The 7,588-nt window shown below is 44.6% G+C and overlaps 1 pseudogene; it reads right to left on the bottom strand.

Moving 5' to 3' along the window:
* Nucleotides 1-6,085, bottom strand: part of LOC109286809 — a 12,811-nt pseudogene extending 6,726 nt beyond the window's left edge.
* Between the last annotated feature and the right edge of the window lie 1,503 nt (nucleotides 6,086-7,588).

Raw genomic sequence — 7,588 nt, 5'->3', positions numbered from 1 at the left:
CAACGTCCGCATCCAAGGACTTTGTGACCTGGACGTAATATACCTTAACTTCAGGAAGGGTTTTGATACAGTCTCCCACAGCATTCTTGCAAGCAAGCTGAGGAAGTATGGGTTGGATGAATGGATTGGAAGGTAGATAGAAAGCTGGCTGGATTGTCAGGCTCAACAGGTACTAATCAATGGATCAATGTCTAGTTGATAATTGGTATCAAGTGGAGTGCCCCAGGGGTTGGTCCTGGGGCTAGTTTTGTTCAATATATCTTCATTAACAATCTGGAAAAAGGGATGGATTGTACCCTCAGCAAGTTTGCAGATGACACCAAGCTGGGAGTGAAGTAGATACACTGGAGGGTAGGGCTAGGATTCAGAGTGACCTAGACAAATTGGAGGACTGAGCCAAAATAAATCTCATGAGGCTCAGCGAAGACAAGTACAAAGTTCTGCCCTTAGGATGGAAGAATCCTATGGACTGCTACAGCTTGGGGACCGGATGGCTAATCAGCAGTTCTGCAGAAAAGGACCTGCGGGTTACAGTGGACGGTAAACTGGATATGAGCCAGGACTGTGCCCTTGTTGTCAAGAAAGCTAACAGCATACTGGGCTGTAGTAATAGGAGCATTGCCAGCAGATCGAGGGAAGTAATTATTCTCCTCTGCCTAAACTGGTGAAGCCACATCTGGAGTACTGTGCCCAGTTTTGGGGCCCCCACCATAGAAAGGATGTGGACAAGTTGGAAAGAGTCCAACAGAGAGCAACGAAAATGGTTCAGGGGCAGGGGCACATGACTTACGAGAAAAAGCTGAGGGAACTGGGCTTATTTAGTTTGGAGAAGAGAAGACTGAGGGGGGGATTTAATAACAGCCTTTAGCTACCTGTAGGCTGGTTCCAAAGAGGATGGGCTGTTCTCCATGGTGACATAAGAGAACAAGGAGCAATGGTCTTAAGTTGCAGCAAGGGAGGCTTAGGCTGAATATTAGGAAAAAAACTCTCTCACTAGGAAGATGGTGAAACACTGGAACAAGTTACCTAGAGAAGTGGTGGAATCTCCATCCTTGGAGGTTTTTAAGACCCAACTAGACAAAGTCCCGGCTAGAATGATTTAGTTGGGGATGGTCCTGCTTTGAGCAGGGGGTTGGACTAGATGATCTCCTGAGGTCCCTAACTTTCTGTGATTCTACGATTCTTTATTTGTGACCTGCTGTTGGCACTCTTGTTAGTCACTATCACTTGAGAACTTGAAGATGAACCTGCAAGTGGTTTCTATTCTGTTTTGATTTTGAAGCTTTCCTGGTCATTGTTTAAATTTTTGCAGATGAGGGACCGAATGCATTGGGTCCCTCTGACAAGTCAGCTATAGCTAAGTCAGTGCCACTATTGTTGGCCATGAAGAGACATATCTTCATTACAGATTCTACCAGTTGGTCAATAAATTGCTTGTTGACCTGATCTATATTGTCAAACTGTTTCATGGCTGAATTGGGCTGCTTGGCTAAGGCCTGTTTGGAGAGCTTATATTCACTGGCAGAAATATACTTAAAGCTCTGGTTTGTTTTGCTGGAACTGTCTTCTATATTGAACCCAGCCTTGTGCAAGACCCTCTGTATGCTGGACAAGAGGATACTTGATATGTCTCCCTTTTGGGAGTTGAGCTGCTTTGGTAATTGTTCCATGTCCCTAGTTGCCTCAACCCAGAACCTGCTGCAAGGGACTTGGAACTTCAGCTGCCCCAGCTTTTTCAAAATGTGAATCATGAGAAACATACCCAAATGAAGTGACACCTTAATGTAAAGACAGTTTAGCACAAAGTTATTAGCTTCTGGTTAGAAGAGCGAGTTTGGCAGAAAGAGTTTGATCATTTTACAGTGTCATCTGTCAAATAGCAATAAAACAAAGAATAGCTCACCAACAGCCTGTAATGGTTAAAAAAAAAAAAACACCTTTAGGTTTGAGAAATTTCTGTTTCTCTTCCTTTGGCACTTTTTCTGTCTTCTGCTTTTTCCCCATTGCTCCCCCTTTTTCTTTCAGTTTTACAAATACAGAATCTGCCTGTTTTTTCCTTTTCCCCTTTAACTCTTGAAATAAAACCAATAAAAACACAGTGGTAGTGCAAATGAGATGTAAAACCTGGCCCATGCAAACTTTCATGAAGCTCTTACTAGTAGAGTGTTGAAAAATTATACAATCATAACAGTCATATATGGAAAATATTTTTTTTATTGTTTGATGAACCGCTCTACCAGTTAAGAATTTCTCCCTGCAAAGTAATTTCCCTTTTTCCATCTGATTTAGTTTTATTACACTCCCCTTTATAAAATGTCACCCATCCTGGATCTCTGGAGAAGATGGATGTCTTTGTGGCAGAGCTCCACAGCAGACTTCTGACAGATTGTGTCTATAGTGGGCATGCTCCAACTGGATTCTGAAAAGATCAAACTGGGTTTTCTCTTCAGTTACAATTCTGGGCTATTGCAAGTTGGGCCAGTGTTGGAGACGAACTGAGATCAGGGAGTTTCTTCCTCATATGCTGTTAGTGAACCTCCCTGCCCGTCTTGTAAATTTGTGGGGCCTCAGGTTGGGAATCCAAGATGAGTTTGTAAGGGGCGATGGCAGACAGAACTTCAGGACATTGGGAAATGCCGAAAGCCAGGCCAATAACAAGTCTATCCAGGCACCATGCAAAGCCCTCCAGTTTATAACTGGTGGAACCAAGCTGAAGTAAAGACTGTTTACCCAGGGTCCTCATCATCCATGAGTGGCTGGAAATCCTAGTGCTTGGTGTTACATTAGAACACAAGAGTAAAGAAGTGAATAGTATTGAGCCTGAGTACATACAGATGTTTACAGGCAGCCAACAGGCTACTGAATTAGAGGGGGGAAGCTGGCGGGTGCTAGTGGGACAGGACCTAATGACAGAGATTAGAAGTGGGTCCAACAGGACTTGCTTGAGATACGAAAATAATATTGGGATTATAGAATGGCTTTCACCTCCTGGAGTGCATAGTTGAGCTGCAATGCATGGCTGACAACAGGAGCCAAACCCTTGTAAGAATGGGATTTCTACCCTCTGTACACTAAGGGTGGGTGTTTCTTAGAAGCAGTTCCATGAGGAAGTCTTCCTTATTGGTATTTTCCATAGTCTGGGTCAGTGAAACCAGTTTCTAGATCCTGAAGAAGCCATGGTAGAAGAATAGCAGTCCAGCGAGATCTTCAGGGAGACCTCGTGTATAGAAAAGTTGGTTGTTGTCTATGAAAGGTCAGACCTCTCTCAACTAATTAGTCTGAAGTCAGGCAGAAGATAAGGCATGGTTACACCTTAGAGACTAACACAGCTAGCCACTAGACATGCCAGGATATCTAATATGGACCTAGACATACCAGTGTAAACTTTCTTACACCAGTATTTTCTATTCCATATGGGAATCATTGCATCAATATGAAGTAGCTTTCTGCAAGTCTAACAGCACAGCAAGCAAGGATTGGACACCTGGGGGCATGAGCCACTGAAACTGGATACCAGCCTCCAGGACATATTGCAGGGAGAAGGTGTTGGAACTTAGCTTCCTAGATAGCACTGTGGGGCTGAAGACAGACCACCTGGAAAGTACAACCAAAAGGTCAACTGGTAGAAAGAATAGCTGTTGAGAATAATCATTGTCTACTTTTACGTTTCATGAGGCACAGTTGTCTGTTGTGTGACTGAGTGAGTATTTCATGGAGAAAGAATAAATTAAATGAAAATACTGATAAGGTTGGGCCACAAATAAAGTCCTTTTGGGATGCCACAAATTAAAAAAAAGTGTGGCTCTCCTCCTTGCATCTCTCGAGACTTTTTTTAAATAATCTTTGCAGCAGCAGAATGTTGGCTGCCATGGTCCTGCTTTACCTGTGGCAGATTAGGAAGTTGTATCTTGTCAGGGTTTAGTGTGTAGTTTTGCTAATAGATTAGACAGTGGATTTGTATAGAGTGGTTTGGATAGGAATGATTCGTCTCTATGAGTCTATGATTTAAATGCTTTTTGAGCTACTGTACTTCAGAGCTACTACTGTGTTTCTGTTCAGAAATATGTTGTAGGTTGTGCCCTATTATATAGATAAATAATTACTGATTTGGCAAAACACTTGATAAGTTTTCATGAATTATGCCCTTTTAAAGTGTAGACAGATAAACAAATTACATTAAATTGAGGGGAGGAGGTTTTTACTGTATTTAAAATGGGCCTCACACTCCAACAAACTCCTTCTCCTTTCCTACTCTTCCCTGCTGCTATACAGACAACAGTGGAACCTGGCCCTCCCTTCCCAGGGCACCTATGAAAATGCAACATCTGAACCACTACTAAGTGCCCTGCAGCAGGAGGAAGCTGCCAGCAATGTCAGAAATAATCTGCAGAGCTGCACCACTACACCTTCCATTCCCCACAGCCAGAGAGAATGGAGAGTGCCGTTAGTGCCAGGCAGGTTAATCCATTCCTGGACAGTTCCTCTAGGTCATATCTACAACAGTTTGCCCCTGGAGAGACAAGGCCCAGATGTCTATTATCTACAGCTCTAAGGGATGACCTGCAAGCCAGTTCTGCAGTCTTCTGGGTTTGTGTCTGCTTCAGAGGAGATATTTATACTATGCAGACTCATAGGCAGCGTGGAAAAAAAGTTTTGGGACAGGGATGACAACATACAGCCCTTGACATCATTTTTAGTAGACCACTTTGTTCAATGAAAATAGCTGTGAAAAGCCACACAGAGTCCCGTGCCTTTGCTGTACATCGATTCATTAATCTGTGTATACATCTGCATGCGTAGTCCAGTCTCCCCTTGTGAAAGTGTTGAGAGCTCATGTCTGGCCAGAGCTGATCCTACTGGTGGCACCCTTCCTCTGGGCAGTGCACCTGGCAGGTGACCCTGGATGAAGGGGGAAGTGTACACCCCTGCTTTAGGGTTTCACTGCTGCAACAAGGACAGATTCAGGCCTTGCCTAGACATGGATGGAGTACACTCCTCTAACTATTGGTTGCCTGGTTATTTTTTTTAAACTCTGATGAAATGCTTAATAAAGTAGCCCTTTCTATTTAATTTTTTTTTATTAATGACCTTGCCCAGCTTGTGTATGGCAGCGTATTGAATTCAGTGCAGCACTACACCTGCAAATGTTTGATTTTTGCTCCAATAGAGAGCTGGTTTGGGCACTTTGGCTAGGTCTAAGTGTCTTGAGAGGGAGAAGGAGTTGGCACTTCCTTGGAGAATATTAAGCATCCAGTCCATCAGTCCACAGAAAGTTATGTTTCCCACAGCGGCATCAATTTATTGGTTTCCAAAGTACCTCATTACTTCCTGGAGAATATCCCTCATGCTGTAGCCCTTCTTGTCCATTTTTCATCTAGCAGAGGAAGCTTCTTCAGATCCTCATCATTTACATGCAGAAAGGATAGTTTTTCTCACGGTTTTCTTGAAGGAAAAAGAAGGATGCAAATCTCAATCATCTTTGTGCAAACTTCAGAAAAGCACTGCTCAATGGATAAGTCAAGTTTACCATTTGCTCCACTTAAAACAGGGTTCCAGGACCCAAAATCTCAAGCCATGCAGTTTACAGCAATGAAAAGTGAAATGCACAGCTCTGGAAGAGACAAGGGAAAAGGAGCATTTGAGTTCATTCCTGTTACCTGCATGGCTTCAGATTTTTGGACTTTTTACACTGAAGTGATATAAATACTAGACTTTGAGACCAGGATTGTCCCTTATCTTCTCCAGCTAGGGCTTTAAGAAGGCATTTCACTATTAGTAGTCCCTGAGTTACCCTCTTGTGAGATGCCCTGGGAGATGGTAGCTTACTACAAGGGTCTTGTCTGCATTTTTGTGGATTATCTGAAGGATAATGTGCCTGTTGGACTCCAACTGTATATTTCTGAAGGTCACTGTTGAGCCAGATCACAATGCTAAGTTCATCAGCTGAACCATATTTAAAAAGACAAACTGCTCCTTCAGTCTTAGAATGGTCTTGCTTCTCATAGTCTTTTATTATGATGACCTCCTGTTCCTCCTTAATTGTTAGATCAAGTTCAGTTGAATATTCAGAGATGTTGGCTTGCATCTTTTTTTGCTTTTGGATCTGAGGCTGGAGACATCAACAAAAGAGATCACCTTGTGGTCCTGGTCCTTCAGGTTTGTAGAGAGATCTACTTGACACATGCCCGCCTGGTTGCATAGCCAGTCAACTTCCTGAGACATCTTTGCAGATTGATGATAGAGCTGTACCCAGGCCCGTAAAGTGTTCTTCTGTCAGTTAAGCTATTGTGATGATGACCCTGCCAGACTTGATGTTGCCTCCTCGCTCAACTTTTCCTGCTCTTCTGTTGCCATATTTCATGTTTGCTGTGTTGACTCTTGGTTTCTACAGCAGTAGTGACATCACAAAGATTTGGTTTCACCAACAGTTAGTGATGCATTGGTCCTGGTTCAGCATTAGCCTGCTATACTGGTTTTTTCTTAGGCTGTAATGAATCTGTTTCCTTGGGTATTGAAGGGTACTGTACCACCTCTGGAGGGGGCCTGTTCAAAACCCTCGGCACTCGACTTGTAAAGTTTTTCCTTACATCTAGCCTGAAGCAATGTTCAACCAGTTTGTGCCCATTATTTCTTGTCCTCCCCTGGGGTGCCTTGGTGAACAGATGCTTCCCAAGGCATTGATGTATACCCCTGATATACTTATAGGCTGCCACCAAGTCCCCTCTGACTCTTCTCTTCTCCATGCTGAACAGTCCCATGCCTTTCAGCCTCTCCTCGTATGACCTGCTCTCTAGGCCTCTAATCATAAGCGTGGTCCCCCTTGGACTCTCTCGAGCTTCTCCACATCCTTTCTAAAGTGCGACGCCCAGAACTGGACACGGTACTCCAGCTGCAGTCTCACCAAGGCCAAGTAGAGAGGGAGGATGACATCCTTAGCCCTGCTCAAGACACCTTGGTAGATGTGTGCCAATGTTTGATTAGTAGGGATGTGCAAAACAGGCCATATTCGATTTGGATTCAGATTCCACCTGAATCAGGGACAGTGATTTGATTTGTTGATTCGGATCACTGTCCCCGATTCATTTCAGCTGAATCCAAATCTGAAGATTCAATGCTGATTTGGAGAACCAATGATTTGGCCATAGACACAGCTTTAAATGTTTTTTCTACATACCTCAAGGTACCAGGCAGCTCATGAACGCTGCGATGCTGGGGCGCACAGAGCATCCCACAGGAGGGCAGAGGGGTCCCCAGCGTGCTTGCCAGCAGCCCCAGAAGTGGACCAGAAGCACTTTTGGTCCACTTCCAGGTCTGCTGGAAAGTGCTCCCCGCCCCTCCGACTCGGTGATTGGCCATGGGGGGACCCCAGGTACCCCCTCAGGAGCCACCAGTTGCCAAGCCCGGGGGGGGGCACACTCCCCGGCAGACCCAGAAGTGGACCAGGAGTGCCGCACTTCAAGAGTGACGTGGACAACATTGAGAGGGTCCAGAGGAGGGCCACTCGTATGATCAGGGGGCAGCAAGGCAGGCCCTACGAGGAGAGGCTACGGGACCTGAACCTGTTCAGCCTCCACAAGAGAAGGCTGAG

This window comes from Gavialis gangeticus, unplaced genomic scaffold (assembly GCF_001723915.1).
Source record: "Gavialis gangeticus isolate Ggan-Ray unplaced genomic scaffold, GavGan_comp1, whole genome shotgun sequence".
NCBI classification, from domain to species: Eukaryota; Metazoa; Chordata; order Crocodylia; family Gavialidae; genus Gavialis; species Gavialis gangeticus.
The sequence above is the reverse complement of the archived record's forward strand: the minus strand, read 5'-3'. Positions and strand labels throughout refer to the sequence as shown.